At 37.4% G+C, this 16,666-nt stretch overlaps 1 long non-coding RNA gene across 1 annotated transcript; it reads right to left on the bottom strand.

Moving 5' to 3' along the window:
* Positions 1 to 426: 426 nt before the first annotated feature.
* Positions 427 to 15,383, bottom strand: LOC143413627 (uncharacterized). Its single transcript, XR_013094244.1, has 3 exons — positions 15,289 to 15,383; positions 3,854 to 4,053; positions 427 to 719 (listed from the first exon to the last, which is right to left on the bottom strand). It is a non-coding gene; the product is annotated as an uncharacterized LOC143413627 (long non-coding RNA).
* Between the last annotated feature and the right edge of the window lie 1,283 nt (positions 15,384 to 16,666).

Here is a 16,666-nt window from a genome sequence, read left to right as displayed (position 1 = left end):
TTGGGTGGTCACTGCTTTGTGGGTTAGGTTAGCCAGGGGGAAATGACATGTGACAGACAGATTCATTGTGGTGAACTAGGCCTAGCTGAACTCCTGGTGGCATCCACTCAGGGCAATGTCCACACAAGGTCTGTCACTGGGGGACAATGAAATAGGCCCTGTTGCAAGACAGATCCTTTTCCAGCAGTCCCTGCGAGTCCTTGGGGCATGGTGCCATCGCCCGGGGCACAGAGCATCTGACTGTCAAGCACATGGCTGTGTTGATAGGTTGTCGAGGCCAGAGAGCTGCATGCATTCAGGCGTACTGGAGCATTTACAAGCACAGAGAAATGCAAGCGCACATATATATGCACATATAAATTCCAATTTTATTTCAGTTAAACCAGAAAGAGAACACTGAAGAGAAGAGGAAAAAGGAGGGAGGGAAACAAATGCTGAGGGGGGACTGGGGGCACCCCCTTTTGCTCTGACAGGAGAAATAAATCATTGCAATTATGGGCCGGCCCAAGTAAATGGGGACAGGTCAGCCTTATCATTCCCAAGTTCAAGGTGTTTCCTGCTCATCTGAGCCAGCCAGGCCTTGATGCCAACAGATCCATGGCTAATGACAAAGATCTAAATGTGCCATCAATGCTTGTGAAATACTTGGAACAGGAAGAGAGCTCTTTTTCACATCCTGACAGGCATTTTAATGTCGACTAGATGTTGATGCAGCAATTCTGTAGAAGCAGAGCAACAGTATGAACATTTAGATATTAATTTTACACGATTGAAATAAATTAACAAACAACAAAAAAAACAACAAACGACAAAAAAAGAATTCAAAGGTTTTTTTAAGCTGCTGTAGTTTATGAAAAAATGGTTACATTCTAAAATTTAAATGGATCCAAGGATGATCTGCAAGTGTTAAGATTCACGGTTAAATTACACAGTTTGGGTTTACAGTTCCATACAGTTTGTGCATGCACATATTTTGTTTCTTGAAAAAAATGAAGAAAAAAAAAGAATGGGGAGAAAAAGATACAGATTGTGGGAGGTGAACTGGTGCCTCGCCAGTCCCTGTAACTATACTTCAGCAGTCAACACAGACTAAAATTTAAACAGACGACACCCTGCTCTAAAACAAATCAGACCTCTCTTTTGACTCCTCAGTGCCAGAGTGTGTGTGCGACCTGGGTAACATCACTAATGTGCAGCCATCTCTTTAATCCTTTGTTTCTTCACCTCTTTCAGTCTTTCAACACCACCATCTGACTATTTTGCTTTTATCCCTTTTCATTCTTGTTTTCCCCCGTTTTTTCTCTCTTGTGGGTGAAAGTATAGGAGAGCACAGGACAGGGGGAAATTGGTGTAATGAATTTAGGGCGCTCATGCTTGCTGAGGCGAGCCTCCCTTGGCTGCTCGTAGCCATTAATCTTCCGCACTCTGTCAGAGCAAAATGTGCCCACAATAGGCAAAGGGGGAGCTCAAATTGACTACCAATTACGCGGCTGTGAATAAAGGATATGGAGAGAGGAGGGAGGGTACAATATGGTTCAGCGGTAACGTTTATTTTAACCCTGCAAGCGTCACAAGACCATAAAGGCCTTGAGATAGTGTGTCTTTGTGTGTATCTCTGTGTGTGTGTCTGCACAAGAGTAAAGACGCTTTCTGAGGACCTTGCTCAACGATCTCAAAACCTTGGGTCTGAGTTGTGTAACTGTTGGCAAGGATTTATTTTTTTTTGCACTCATATTACATAGAACACTGTGTTTTTAATTAGTATTAGTATTGTTTGGTATTGTTTAGCCAAATATCTCAGAAAGAGGTCAAAATGTTTTATGGTAGCAAAGAAAATACCTATATAAATCTATATAAAACCTATAAATCCAGCACTGTCCCATCAATACCTGATTTATTAAACAACGAGCTTGTGCTCTCTCCTGGTGACAGTTGGGCCATTGCAGTTATCAAAGTAAATGATTCATAGTAAATGGATTGGTTCTTATATAGCGCTTTTCTACTTAACACGAGCATTTAGGGCGTTTAATATATAAAGTCTTTTTTATGTATTGGAAAAGGCTATTTTGCTTTGCTTTGTTTTGATCGGAGTTAATACAAAAAAGGATGCCTGATGTAAATGATGTGAGTCACTCCTTATGTCATTTCACTACATTTCAACTACAAATCAATTTTCTTGATTTTTGTCTCACGTGATATCAGAAACTGGCTTCACACTCAAAGTGTACTTGATGGCATTTTCTTTGTGTGAGGGGTCATAAATTTTAAGCAAATTACAATCGCTTAAAAAGAAGATAAAGCAATGTAGTTTTCCAGTTGCATCAAAAAGCATTTCTGCAGTACTCCAAGGTACCCGTAGGAGGTGCTGCATTATATCATAAAATGTTTTGTTTTATGATTATATATACAAAAATTCTGAGCTCCACTGATTTAGCTTTCTTTTGCACTGTAATAAAATGAACACACTTGATCAAGTAATGTACAGAAATAAAAAAGATTTACAATATATACTATTAATGATTCTAGATACATGATATATATTATTACAACTAATCATATCATGTAGCTGTAATAAAATACGCTAAAAGATTACAATTTTACTCTTGTTGTTTATAAAATAGTGCTACTTTTAGAAAAGAGCCCATATAATTCAAAACCATGCATTTTAACTTAAGGACTCTTTTAGCAATGCAATCCAGCTTAAAAACGCATTACTCAGTTGATTTCATTAAAGCTTACAGTGTCGATGACACATATTATTTGGTGTTTTGCTCATATTTTGACAGTGTGTATATGGATAAAAATGCCATTTGTGCAGGGCCTATGAAAATGTTTTGGGGGGGGTTTCAGTCTTGAAGTCTTGCTTAACACCTTTAAAACTCACACTTATTGTTTTAAAGACACCTATAATAACACTAAGTCCAGCTGAGGTAAGACAGTGTAATTTAGATATACTTGTTCAGGGAAATTCAGTTGTTAGTATGATTGCAGCACTGCTGGTTGTGATTATTTGAGGACCATGTTTATTGTATTACCCACAAGAACATGACAAGAACTAATAAGTTCCTTAATCGTATCTGATGTCATTCAAGCCTAATTTCACTATTGGAGACAAGGGCCAGTTTGCTTGGAAACCACCTCCCTCTTAATAAGACCATTACACGAAGGGTGTGCTTAGCATGTGGCTGGGAAGAAAAAAAAAACTTGACTGAACACTGAAAGATAAATCAAATGCTTTAATGAAGTTTGACTTTCATGATTAGGGAATTTAGGCCCAAGTTGCTCTGAAGTTATGCAAAGTTTATAATTCCAAGAAAAACTTTCACAGCTAAAATAATACATTTCAAAGCTGATTGCTGTTGGAGTTTCACTCTCCTGTGTTTTGTGAATTTTAACAGGACATGTGTTGAAAGGGAGGAAGGAATGAAACTTAGAGTCTGCAAAGCACGATTGGAATGCATTATTCCTGATGAATATATACACAGCATTATCACCCAGTTGTGCAAGAAAGTTGTTTCTTTAATATAATAAATCCATTGCGGGCTGCTGAGTTAGTCATTGTGTCACTGTTGTTACTTTAACTTCTTTTGAAGCAGATGGTCTAAACATTTTCTCAGCATGCTGATTTGTTTCTGCTATTGATGCCAGTCAGTTGAAACATCTCAACACATGAAAAACAGTCCAAACTGTTACTGAAATACCTCTACCTGCACATTAAAAAGATGTGAAAAAAAATGTGAAAACGTAAACAGACTGTCATCACATGTCAGACGCAGTCCAGGAACTGATCATTTAGACTTGGCATGTATTCGTTTAAGGCCAAAGCTCATTTGTGTTGTCTTTTCTCTTTTACCTTCTTTCCACTCGTCAGTGAATTTGCACCAAAAACCTCGTAGACATGTAAACTTCAGTACATGTCTCTGTGGACACACTGCAGAATGCGTCCTGGCCTGTCAGGGGGGCAGATGGACGATGTTGTTCTGGGTGGGATGAAAGAGGCGTGAAGGAGTTTCAGTCAGCCAACTGCTCAGGGTCATGTAAGGGTTGTGCGCTCTGCTTGAAAGAGAGAGGCAGGGTGACTTAAGACATCAACAACAGAATCTTAACAACCCTCCATCAAACACACATGTCCATGTGTGCACTAACACAAACATTATCAACAAAACAAACACACTGATTAACGGAACAAGTAAAGTGTCACTGGGAAAATGTCCTTGCTGGGTATCTTGGTTTTTTTTCTTCTTTTTTTTGCTATTGGGTCTGTTTAGTACAGCAGATATCACTTGTCAGTCAAACTATTGACAGGTCTGTGGTATCATTTCAATCATTCCTGAAACACAAATATATTAAAGAAGCTACAGCAAATGCCATTTCTATGATTCTGGAATTGTAGAATGAGATGTGAGGTCTTGATCTGTGTAGCAACTTGATGTGAATCAAACAAAAAACAGCCTATAAAACACCTTTAAAGTATCAGTAACAATCAAAAAATTGAGCTACTGGAATGCCACATTATTCCTGCACCTCTGTAGTGCCAGTGTATAATACTGTGCAATGCTGCTATCTTCTTATTTATTGGTGTTCTGAAAGGTATTTGATACATACCAAAACAGATGAACATCAGTTATGCTCAGTAAGTAAACCAAAAATCTAAATAATATATTTTTTGACAGACTTAACAGGAAAATGACCTTTGGGTAGATAGTTGTGCAATTAGCTACAATAGAACAATAGGAAATTCCTGTTTGTCCAAAAACTATGTCTATATCAGTGGAGTCGTATTTTCCAGATTTTTACAGTGCACTTGGGGGTTGCAAAGGTATTATGAATCTGTTATTATGGCTACAATAACAAGAATAATATCCATACTGAAAAATCCTGTATTCTTTTTAAATGAAATTACTGCCCCCATGTTCTCTTGTTAAACAATAGCAGCACATAAAAGAAAAAAAAGCAAAGGCCAATGAACTTTTCCACTTGTTATCTGTGTAAGAATAACAACACGAAAGTTTTCTTCCACTCTTTGTATGATGGAGATTATACACGTCTGAAGGATATTTTTTAACCCTTATTTAACCAGGAAGTAAAACTTTTAAGCTAGCATGTTTTTCTATAGTTGGAGAAACTGGACCTCCCAAAGAAAACCAGTGCAATCAGAAGAGTAGGGAAGTAGTAAGGGGTTTACCTGGGTTTAAGCCTAGGCTCAAACTCTACCCACTGCAAATTTGCTCCTGTTAAGTCTTCTAAAATCGAAACTTCACGTTGCCTGAACGTGGATGACACTGTGTCAGTTAAATGCTGATTAGTTTTTTATTCATTTTTAGCCGAAACACAATAGGTGGGGACAGTGGAGTTCACCAGGAATGGAAGAATCATAAAAGATCAAAAAGTACAGTATGAAAAGTACAGACACTGGCTGCAGTTGGTGTTTTTTTGTTTTTGTTTCATGTTAGCTCTTTCTGTCTTGTAACTTTGCTCTCCTCTGTGGCCAGCTGATGAACCAACAACAAAACAGGCATGCGCTGAACAATACACCAATTATGCCACATATTTGGGATACTGCCCCCATCTGACAACAGACAATCCATGCAGGTAGGCGGGTGAAGCTACCTACAGACTGCCAATACACTACTGTACCACTGATGAACTATAATTTCCCCATGAGACTAAACCCCCATAATCGCATGTATATATCAAAGTGAATGTTGGAGTTAATGCTGTAGTATAAATGCTTATATTTCACAGACATTACACCTGAGATTTTATGTATAGGAGCAGACTGCATTTTTATTCCTCAGGACTATGCTGAGAAAGTGTAAACTTCTTCTTCTAAATATAATGACTAAAGTTTAATAATAGTCATATATATTTTCATGGAAGCAATTTAAGTATCTACTTATTGAACAATTTACTGTTTTGTTTGGTATCCCTCAAATGAACAATATTTATTCAGTACATTTTAGAACTGCATTATAGATAAATGCCATTTCAAGAAAACAGGTTTGGTAGTTTTCATGGTTTATTTTACATTTTCAGCACCACCTGCAAGACATTCACTCACTTAAACCCCTGGCAGATGCCTGGTGTGACCACAACTTTCTCTTGTTGCCTATTTTACTACAAAGCTACTCAAAACTACAACTCATAACCTTTCAGACTGACATTTTATCTGCCTTCTGAAACCTGCACTCCTGCAGTTCATATGGGGAACACAATATGAAGGCTGCAAGGAGAAAGTCTCACTGCTGTGTTGCTACACCCTCTTACCCTGACACAGAGTGGGAGATATCAATCTTTCACTAATTCCTTCAAGTGTGAAAGGGTCCTTGTGGTGTCAGCCAAAGGGGGAAGATGGTCCTGGCCAGAGGGATTGAATGAGGGGAGGGCAAAGAGGAGGATGGGAGGAGAAGGGCCCCCTCACCACAGAGACCCTTCTTTTGGGGTCCCCACCTCAACCCTGCGGCTGACACCCTTGGACGGCTGACCAGATGGCGGCAGCATTAACCCAACAAAGGCGATCTAATTAGGGGTACAATAGAGAGAAAGAGAGGGGGTGGCAGTGTCCTGATGGACGGCACGCCACAGGAACAGCCAGGCAAGCCGCCTGAGACCAAAGCAAGTCAATACCATACCTACAACCCCCAACCCTACGCACACACTCACCATTAACACACACTTGCTTACACCCCCCTGGCAGTAATATAGGAGCCTATGACTTTATTACCCCTCATTAACACAAATTAGACCACTTGAGCCTCCCTGAATGGCGATGACAAATTGAATTAAGCGTTTGGAAACAAGTCAATCCCCACCCCTGGCCAGGCTGTGACCATATTGCATTAACATTCATTGAAGGGTGTTTGTGTGTGTGTGTGTGTGTGTGTGTGTGTGTGTGTGTGCGAGGCTATAAAAAAGTGCTATTATTTAGAGGTAGGTGGAGTTTTAGAGGCTGTGAATGGTTAAATTCCTTTGGAAATGATATGGATCCTCTTGGCTGTGGTTTGTTAAGTCAGGCAAGTTAAGGGGAGAATAAAAAAGAAGGAAACAGATGGTTTGAATAGAGAATTCAGCCAGCAAGCTAGACACGTTTTATTTGGGAATTACAGCTATTTATTTAAACGAGAAGGCCAGAAAATACTAAACTTTTGAGGCAAAAGACTTATGTTGCTTTCTTTGTTTTTCTTTTTTGTGTTGACTAATTTTCATTCTGCACTATCATGTACTGGCCATTTTCATTTGACATATTGTAGCTACATCTGTTGATAACAGAAATCTTACCAGCATTTTGTCAAGAAAAGTCTAGTTTACCACTGATATTCATGTTATATGTAGCATGCAGATACAATCTTTCAAAGATATAATATCCAGCAGTAAAATCAAATTACTACATACATTGTCTTTGGTTATTGTTATTTTGACATCAATATGTGCAAATGTGCAGATCATATTTAGATGTAAGGACATAAACATGAACAATAATTTCTTAAGTGGTTGAGTTGATTATATTACAAAATCTCTTTTTATTGAATATTTAAACCAAACTTTCATTGTGTTTAGAAAGCAGATAATATATTTAACCCATAACTTCTTAAATATGTAAAGCTTTAAAGTGAAATGTTAAAGAAAAATAATGAGAAAAAAAAACAGGTCATGCATTTTTCGTTGATCATTACATTTTCTAAAAAAAACCAGGCAGCAATCTTATAATCATCTCAGTAATCAATCCTCATTAAGGAGAAAACAACAGTTCTGTGTGCAAAGGTGAACTCAAAATTCATTTAAAGATTTCACATTTTATTCATAATGAATATAAATTATACCTTTATAGTGTGGCAAAAATGGACAAAAACAATAACAGTAGATGTTTCTTAAAAGTGGTGTTACATTGTTTGCTATGATGTTTTGGGGTTTTTTTTGTTTTTGTTGTTTTTTTTTAATCAAACTCATTTGTATTGTTGAGTCTTCTAAATATGCAGTATTAAGCTGTGATTGTTAGACAGATGACTGTGAGTGTTTTTGTGACCTTACTTGTGTGAATGAGCAATTCTTCACTGCTCCTGTTGTTTTATTACAATTAGCTACTCGTGTTCGTTGTCATTTCAGCAATCATTTCATTTTCCCTGCAAACATTTGTCTCCCCTAAGATTTTGCTGACACCTTGTGGCAAACACACAGATCACAGTTTTCTGTGACAGCGTCAGACTGAGAAGTCTAAATGACTTTAAAACATGGAGTGTAGTTGTGCTAATTGAGTAATAACAGGTAAATCACACAAATTTACAACTCAAGTACTTTTTCACTCATCAGTATGATTTAATTTATTGAGTTTTAGTTATTTAAGTTGGTATTTAGTAACAACAATAAAAGATATTTTAAACATATCTCTTGATACTCAACAAGTGACATGTCTGTAGATGACTACTGCTTTGTAATTTGAAATGTTTTCCAAAGTACGCAGTATACACTGAGCTCCTCTCTCTCACACACTCTGTGGTCCAACTTTGCTTGGTGCTCTCAGATGTCAGGATTTGGCAGGAGAACAAAATGATTCAAATCCTGGTTTATATTACAGACAGCTGTTATATTTAAAACAATCACTGATATAGATTTTAATGAGCTGCTTCTCGAACCACTGTGAGCTGTCTCTAAAAACATCACTCTTTGCCATTTCTAAGTATTTTTCCTGTTAATTCCATTAGCCTTCTATATTGTTATATTACTGTGAATTCAGACTAGATACCAAAGTAGAGATCAAGACTATTTTGTTTTCTTGGGCTTTCATATTACTACTAATTTCACTTCTGCTTAACTTAAAGAATACAGACAAACATCTAGGAATACTCAGTGGTGTCAAGAATCTGGAATAATTAAAACTCGTCCTCAGGTGGCTAGGAGTTTGACAGGGACAGTATATGAAAAAGGGTCCCAACAATGAAGACAAATACACATACCTAATATACAGTATTATAACACAAAATAAAATATGTCCTATGAAATGTAGTTGCTCTAATTGTGCCCCAAATACTGCATTAGTCCAACAGTTGTACACGGTGCTCTTTGTCTTTTTCTTTTTTTCCCATAGACAGTAAGTTCCATTTAATTTCAATATGATCCAACACCAGATGGAGCCAGAGGTTTAGAATACAACTTGGACTTGACCTGAAAGGCCAGTAACCATCTAATAAACAAACACACCTGGATCACACAGTTATAATTCTCTGATGACATAATCACATTGAAATGATGCTTTTATGCTATGATCTTGTGTTTTCATACAAAAACAGCTGTTTTCAAGATTCATCAGAGAGATATTGTAAAGCTTTGTTTCGAACAGTTTTATTATGCACCAAGCAGCCTGCTCAAACTCAAAAAGACAAAACCATATCAAGCCAGTCTTTGTTGATTGACCTGTAAAACTCAATGCAGCTTGTGAATCTGGTGAAAGCAGTGTTACTGTAAAAAAAACACCACCTCATGATAATATTTAACAATTGAACTAAATATTTCAACAAACAAGCTTTATTCATCTCATACACAATCATACAGAGTACAACATGCAGTGAAATGTTTTGTGTCCGAGCCACAGACGTACCCGGGGCTTGGGTTGTTTTGGGTTTTTTTCTAGCATGGGGGGTCTAGCCAGGACCCTTACTGGCTATTGGGTGGGAATTGAACTTACGACCCCCACCCCAAAGGTGTCTCTTACTCTTACTATCCAGCAGCTATTTAGGATTGTGTTATACATAGAAAACTCTTGAGCAAAATATTAAATGAAGACAGCCATATGAATATCTAGACGTAGATGGAAAATGTTTGGCTGTGATCTGCAGCTGAATAGCTAAATTTAAACACCTAAATTGCAATGGTACAGATGGCACATTGTGACTGGCTATTATTACCAACCAAAACTCCCCTGTGTGATTAAAATAAATGAACTAAGAATAACAATGTTGCAATGGTTTGTTTTGTTTTCTGTATACTGAAGCTGGGTGGAGAATGCAGCTATTAACAGTGCCATGGTCTGACATTTGTTTCCCTCTGGGAAAATACTTATACTGGAAATAATTAAGCTAATATATTATCTTCATAATGAATAATAACAGAACTGTACTTCATTTCTCAAAAACAAAATAATTTTGAGCACATTGAAATGCTTAGTAGGTCAAGTTACAGTTTGTATCCATGGCTCAATCCATTATTGTTTGGAAACTGTACACTACCACACTTTTTTATATAAATAATCCAAGAGGATGAAAAATAATTTTACAAAATAACATATTTTTAAAATATAAGTGTTGTTTTTAATACTTGGGATGAAAATTATTTGTATTCAGTGACTGCCTGAAGTCTGGAACCCAAATACTGCATTTACCCAGTCAAGGTGCTTTGTCACACTTTTCCTGCAGCAGGTTCCCTGGTTTGTTTGTTTACGCTTTGCCTGCAGTTTTGTATTTAGTAAAGGAATAGAAACTATACTGTTTTGGCTGAGATCATGTGATTTACCTGGTCACTGAAAACATCCAATTTCTTTACTCTTGGGATGCGTTTGCAGTGTGCTTTGGATCTTTATCCATTTGTACCATTAATTGCTGTCCAGTTAGTTTTGTAGCATTCAGCTGGATGATCTGAGGAGAGAGCATGGCCCTGCACACTTAGAATCCCTCCTTCTACTTCTATCAGCAGTTACATCATCAATAAACACTAGTGACTCAGTTCCACTGGCAGCTATACACGTCGATGCCATAACACATGGCCTCAGCGTGTTTGACAAATGATGTGGTATACTTATTTGGACATATGAAATTTGGATTATCTTGTGCCAGATAAATTAAATTTTGTTTTTACAGAATGTACTAGATTGTTGAATTTGACCACTCTTGAAGTTTTTGCTATCTCACTGACATGTTAATTTTAGTTTTGCAGCCTGGTCATAACCTCCTTCGCCTGTATCAGCATCTCTTTGTCCTCATATTGAGTTCCAGCTGACCTTTGACCCTTTGGTTATAAAATATCATCACTTCATTATTTTATTTACTTAGACAACTGTGTGAAATTGAGTCATGAATAGAATGACTTATTTCTTATGTTGTTGTCAAAAACATGTTGGGTTAGTGTACAGAATGTTTTGACATTTAATGTTTCATTACTAAAATGCATCTTTAATTCCAAGGAGGGTTTGTGCTAAATTTGAAGTAATGCTATTAATGACTACTAGTGTTTTGCATAATGATTTTTACTGTCACACGACAAGCATATTATATGTTACTTTACATGTACAGCAAATTTTTCTGTCAAACAATATTCTCAGATTATTCTTTTATTTACATTGTTCACATATTGTCAGTAAGTTAAGATATGTACAGTAATGTAACAGAGAGAGTGTTCATGACTTTATGCTGTGATGTCTGTGGTGCTCTAACTTAGAAATCTTTATTTCCACCAAATGAGGTAGTGCATTCTTAGAATGTGATCCACAAATCTCTGCAAAAAATGAATATTATGATTATCTGCATGTGTGGCATTGATCAGCTCATGGTTGAAAATATTCACCAGCCATTTCTCCTGTGACTTAGTAATATCACAATGAAAATAGTTAAGGTTTGTGTGTGTGTGTGTGTGTGTGTGTGTGTGGGGGGGGGGGGGGGGGGGGGGGGTTAGTGAGCAATATCTCTCCTACTGAAAACTGATGCTGTCCTTCATAATCACCTGTAGTGAAGTAAGAAAAACATGGTACTGTTTTATTATGTGGAGGACGTAAAAAGTCAATTTCTCAGAGACTTATAAATAACCCCTAACCCCACCAAACTTGTAATTTCCCTGTAAAATCCACATTAAGTTCTTTCAAAATAACTTCCAGATTTATCTTTGATCCTAAAACATTCAGAACGTTTCCCTAAACCCAGCTGCTCTAAAGGAGAACATCAAGCCACATGTGTATGTCTTCAATAACTTTATCTAAAGAAGCTGTAGCACACAATGTTTGCTTTCAGGGATCTCACGAGGCTTGAGCTTCACAAATGCACCACCCCTTCCAGCCTTCAGGTTGTGTTGTTTCTTCAACATCCAGCTCTCTGGCTGAATTGTAGAGGTCTTGTTTGACTTTATATTTGCCTGGTATCCACCTGGAAGTGGTACAAAAGCACAGTTGTGCAGGAAGCTTCTGCAATTTCCTCCCTCTTGCGTCACAAACGCATTACTGTGCCTCTCACCCAAACCACAACCACATGGGACGCAGTGCAGCACTGGAATTTTCCCACTGACAAAAACACATTAACTGTGTAGGGCCATGAGCTGACTGTGCCAAATGGTTGCTTGGAAATTTGGAGTCAGAATCTGATAATGATTCTGTACACTGATTTGTTGCAAAATCCATGATTTGGACTTTTTAAATATGTAGATAAGGTCCATAATAGATCATCCATCCAAAAAAATAATCTTTTAATTCTGTGCATTTACCCATTACCCCGCAGCTTTCTCACTGACTCACAGCTGGGTCATCTTTGGTTTCAGGTATCTACAGTGCATACTGCATCATGTGACTTCCCAGCAAAGCTGAAACTTCAGAGAAATACAGCACCCATTTTCCCAGGATACAGATTTACATTTTGATCAAACCTCAAGTAACTTCAGTTCAGTTCAGGTTTATTAGTCTCAAATCACAACAGCTGTCACCTGAAGGCGCTTTATGCTGCAAGGTTAAGACCCTACTGTAATTTGAAGAAGACGATCCCTTGTGAGTAAACGCTTTGTGCTGGCGGGACAGGGAAAGAAGTGGAAGGGGAGAGAAAAAAGAAAGGGAAGAGCGTACGAAGACATAACAAAATACAACCCAGGGAAGAGACAAAATGTAAGGATATGTTGCATCAGTATGGTAAAAGGACTGGTTCTTATATAGCGCTTCTACTCTGAGCACTCTTGTTTCATTCACCCATTTACACAAGCACTTCTTTCTATGCAAGTGCTTTCTATATAACATTCACACACATATTCATACACATTTATACTCCGATGGATGCATTGGAGAGCAACTTGGCGTTAATATCTTACCCAAGGATATTTGGCATGGAGACAGATGGGGATCAAACCACCAACCTTGCGATTAGTAGTTGAGCTGTGCTACTTCCTGAACTACAGCCAGTATAGAAACAGATGGGGTGTAAAAAGGGTGAGTAGAAAATAAGTGTTCAGTGTGTCAAAAGGTATAACAGGAAGTTCCGCAGCAATCTGACAGTGAAGGTTATTGCATAGGGTTCAGAGGGCTTTGCAGTTGTCTTGTAGGTTTCAAAGTAGATTTCCTGTTCAGGTATAAATTGAGGAAAAGGGAAAGTTTACAGTCACCTGATCCAGTCTGAACTATAAACTTTATCAAAAAGAAGAGCTTTGAGTCTAAACTAGAGAGAGCATCTGTCTCCTGAATCCAAACTGGGAGCAGGAGAGGGACCTGACAGCGAAAGGCTCTGCCTCCCATTCTACTTTAAGAAATTCTATGAACCACAAGTAAGCCGTCAGTTTGAAAGTTAAGTGCTCTGTCAGAGTGATGGTATTATAGGGCCTGATTATTCAAGACTTTATATTTGAGGAGAAGGAGTTCAATTCTAGATGTAGAGGCTGAGCCTACGCTTGAAGCCACTGAGGTGTTTGTTAACGGGGGTGACGCAATGTCACTGGTATGCATGAATTAATTAAACAGTCCAATAACTCCAATAGTACTTATCTTGTTTGGTCTTTATTCCAATTTTTAACATAACAGCGCAGCGGTCACAAACTGTTTGCCTTCTTGCGATTAATAACACACCTGACGCTGATTATGTGCGTCTACCATAAATACCCCATACGAAAACAGAAAAAGGTGACCTCTGGCAGCAACATAAGGTATTAACCCAAAAATGGCTCCTACATTTAACAGGGAACCAGTGAAGAGAAGCCATTTTAAGAAATATAGGACCTCTCTTACTCATCTCTGTTAAAATTCTCACTGCAGCACTTTGGATTAACTGAACTTTTTTTTTCAGATAGCTGTTGTTTGGTTCCACCTACAGAGAAATTAATCTTGCAAGTTTCCCTAAAACCTATAGCAGCCTTTTCATCACTTTCAACCAGAAACAATATGAAATGAGTGGAAAACAGACCGCCCTCTGGCAGTTTTAATTCACTGCATTATTAAATAAAAGAAGATAGAAAACAGATCAATTTACCACTTGGACGGTGATCAATGCAGCAACACAATCGCATAAAAACAACCCTGGGCCATTTTTAATGATCATTTTGTCAACGCAAATTAAACAGATATGAATGAAGACAAATTGCATTGCATAAAAGAACCTTTTTTCTTTCTCGAACTTCACTTTGAGCACTTGAGCACTAGCTAAACTGTGCAATATCTGCAAATAGTATGTACAGTAGGATTTTTATGATGCAGAAATCGACAGTTTTTTTAAAGTAAAGACAGCTATTGAGTGCTTTCATGTGACTTACAACAGTCATAATGGTATCATATGTTATCACTTGTTTTCAGATAAGTCTAGTAAATAGTATTAATTTTCCATTAAGGTATATCTACATTGAAAGGCAGTCAACTTCTTGAAAAGTACTTTGAAACTGTCCTTAACTTCTATTTTACACTAAAATAAAGAAGCATGTGATAGATACACGCATTCATTAAACATTTACGTTACACTTGGCCAGCAAAAACTCCAGTTTATCTGTGACACATCACCCCATGTCTCTGAAGTATTAAAGCTGACAAGTTTTGGAGTACTAGCATTTCCAATGGCATGTCAGAGTGCAAACAGTAGAAAGCATATTAATGAATCGTTGTCCCTGGCCAGTTTGAGTATCATATTCTATTTTTAGCAGATTTTAAAGCACGTTTTTTCATTTAGGCAATGCACCAAATTAAACACTGACAAATGCACTTTAGTGGTTTGCAGTGCTTCAGCAAACAGATTTTGAAAGCATTGTAATCATATATTTGGTATTTACAGCAAGGTTCTAATCCACTGACAACAATTATAGTGCAAAAAGAGATAAAGCATATGACCGAAGACTGAAATCGTCGCACCTTGCACTCACCAGGTTAGTTTTATATATATTGAAGGAATCCATTTCCTTTATTTTATTTTTGAGGTTTATTTTTATTTTTAGGTTCATTTGGTAATTCTTTCTGGTTTCATTTAGATCTGTCTCTAAATGCAATTTTCAATCTTTTGATTATAATATTTAACATTAAAGGGCACCAAATATCCAATAGGCAATAATATGAAGGATAAAGATGGTATCCTCTTTTACCTCACTCTATGGAATGACTTTCACGCTTGGCTGCTGTCCAATTTTATCTCCAGGAGTTGCTAGGCGACAGGATCATCCTCATTGCAAGGGTATTCTGGAAAATGATGGAACCAATAAATGAATTTATTGGTTATTATCTGCCTTCAACATTGCTATCACATGGGTCAGCGACATCAAAACATGCTATGTAAATGGACAATTTTAGTATAGCAACGTTAGTGCACAGTAAGTCTGTTTAATCAGAAAGTTGTCTGTGCAGCCACCTTGATGTTGTGTTGTCTGAATTAACACATTGTTTAAGTCACATTAAGACCAACTGAAGAGTATTAGCTTAGTTTATATCAGCTGCTAAAATGTTATAACTTGGTGACAAGTACTCCGAGATACCACCAGAGTCATAACCAGAGATGGGCAGTAACGCGTTACTTGTTACTTGTAACGCGTTACTGTAATCCGATTACTTTTTTCAAGTAACGCGTAAAGTAAGGGATTACTATTGCAAAAACGGTAATTAGATTACCGTTACTTTCCCGTAGGAACGCTGCGTTACTGCGTTACTAAAACCGTGATTTTTTTTGCGAGAATGTCTCATGACAGTGACATAAGCAAGTGCAACATTCCTGGCAACAGATCAACAATGGATAATATATGGAGTGCGGGAGAGAGTATGAGCGCGCAGCGTTTAAAGCTTGGAAGTACTGACCTTATTTTGAGTTTGATTCCATAAAAAGTAACAAAAACATTAGCATCCGTTGTGCGTGGGAAGAAAACTTTTTACAGCGAAAAAAACCCCTAAACTTCCAAGCAAGCACCGAGTGCATTACGACGTAATGGGAAATTCACAGAGAAACTCGCGGATTCTTCCACTGACCGCTGCGGCACACCTGCACCAGGGCAAACCTCCGCCTACGCCACTCCTGCTTTACAGGTGAAAATCGAGCAACAGGACCGCTAGTCTGTGACTTTATTTATTTTCTGCTGTGTTTTACTTGCATCTATTTGAAAGAGTGAGTGTAAACACACACAAAAAAATATTTTAGTGCTGGAATGTGCAGAAAATAAGTTTAAATGTTAAACTAATTTATTCAAGTCAGAGAATGTTGCATATAATTAAAATTTTGCTTGATGCATAAAGTTAAAAGATTAAAACTAACAAAACAAGTTTTAAAAAGGATCTTTTCCATTTGATTACATTTTGTATGATGGATTATGCAGAAAAAGTAGAATTGGGCTGAAAGATCTATCGCTTTATCACCTATTCAGGTTGTAAATCGTGATTTTAAAAAGTAACTAAGTAACTAAGTAACTAAGTAATTAATTACGTTTGAAAATAAGTAATCAGTAAAGTAACGGGATTACTTTTTTGGGGAAGAAATCA

This window comes from Maylandia zebra, linkage group LG2 (assembly GCF_041146795.1).
Source record: "Maylandia zebra isolate NMK-2024a linkage group LG2, Mzebra_GT3a, whole genome shotgun sequence".
NCBI classification, from domain to species: domain Eukaryota; kingdom Metazoa; phylum Chordata; class Actinopteri; order Cichliformes; family Cichlidae; genus Maylandia; species Maylandia zebra.
This window is presented reverse-complemented; position numbering and strand designations above follow the sequence as displayed.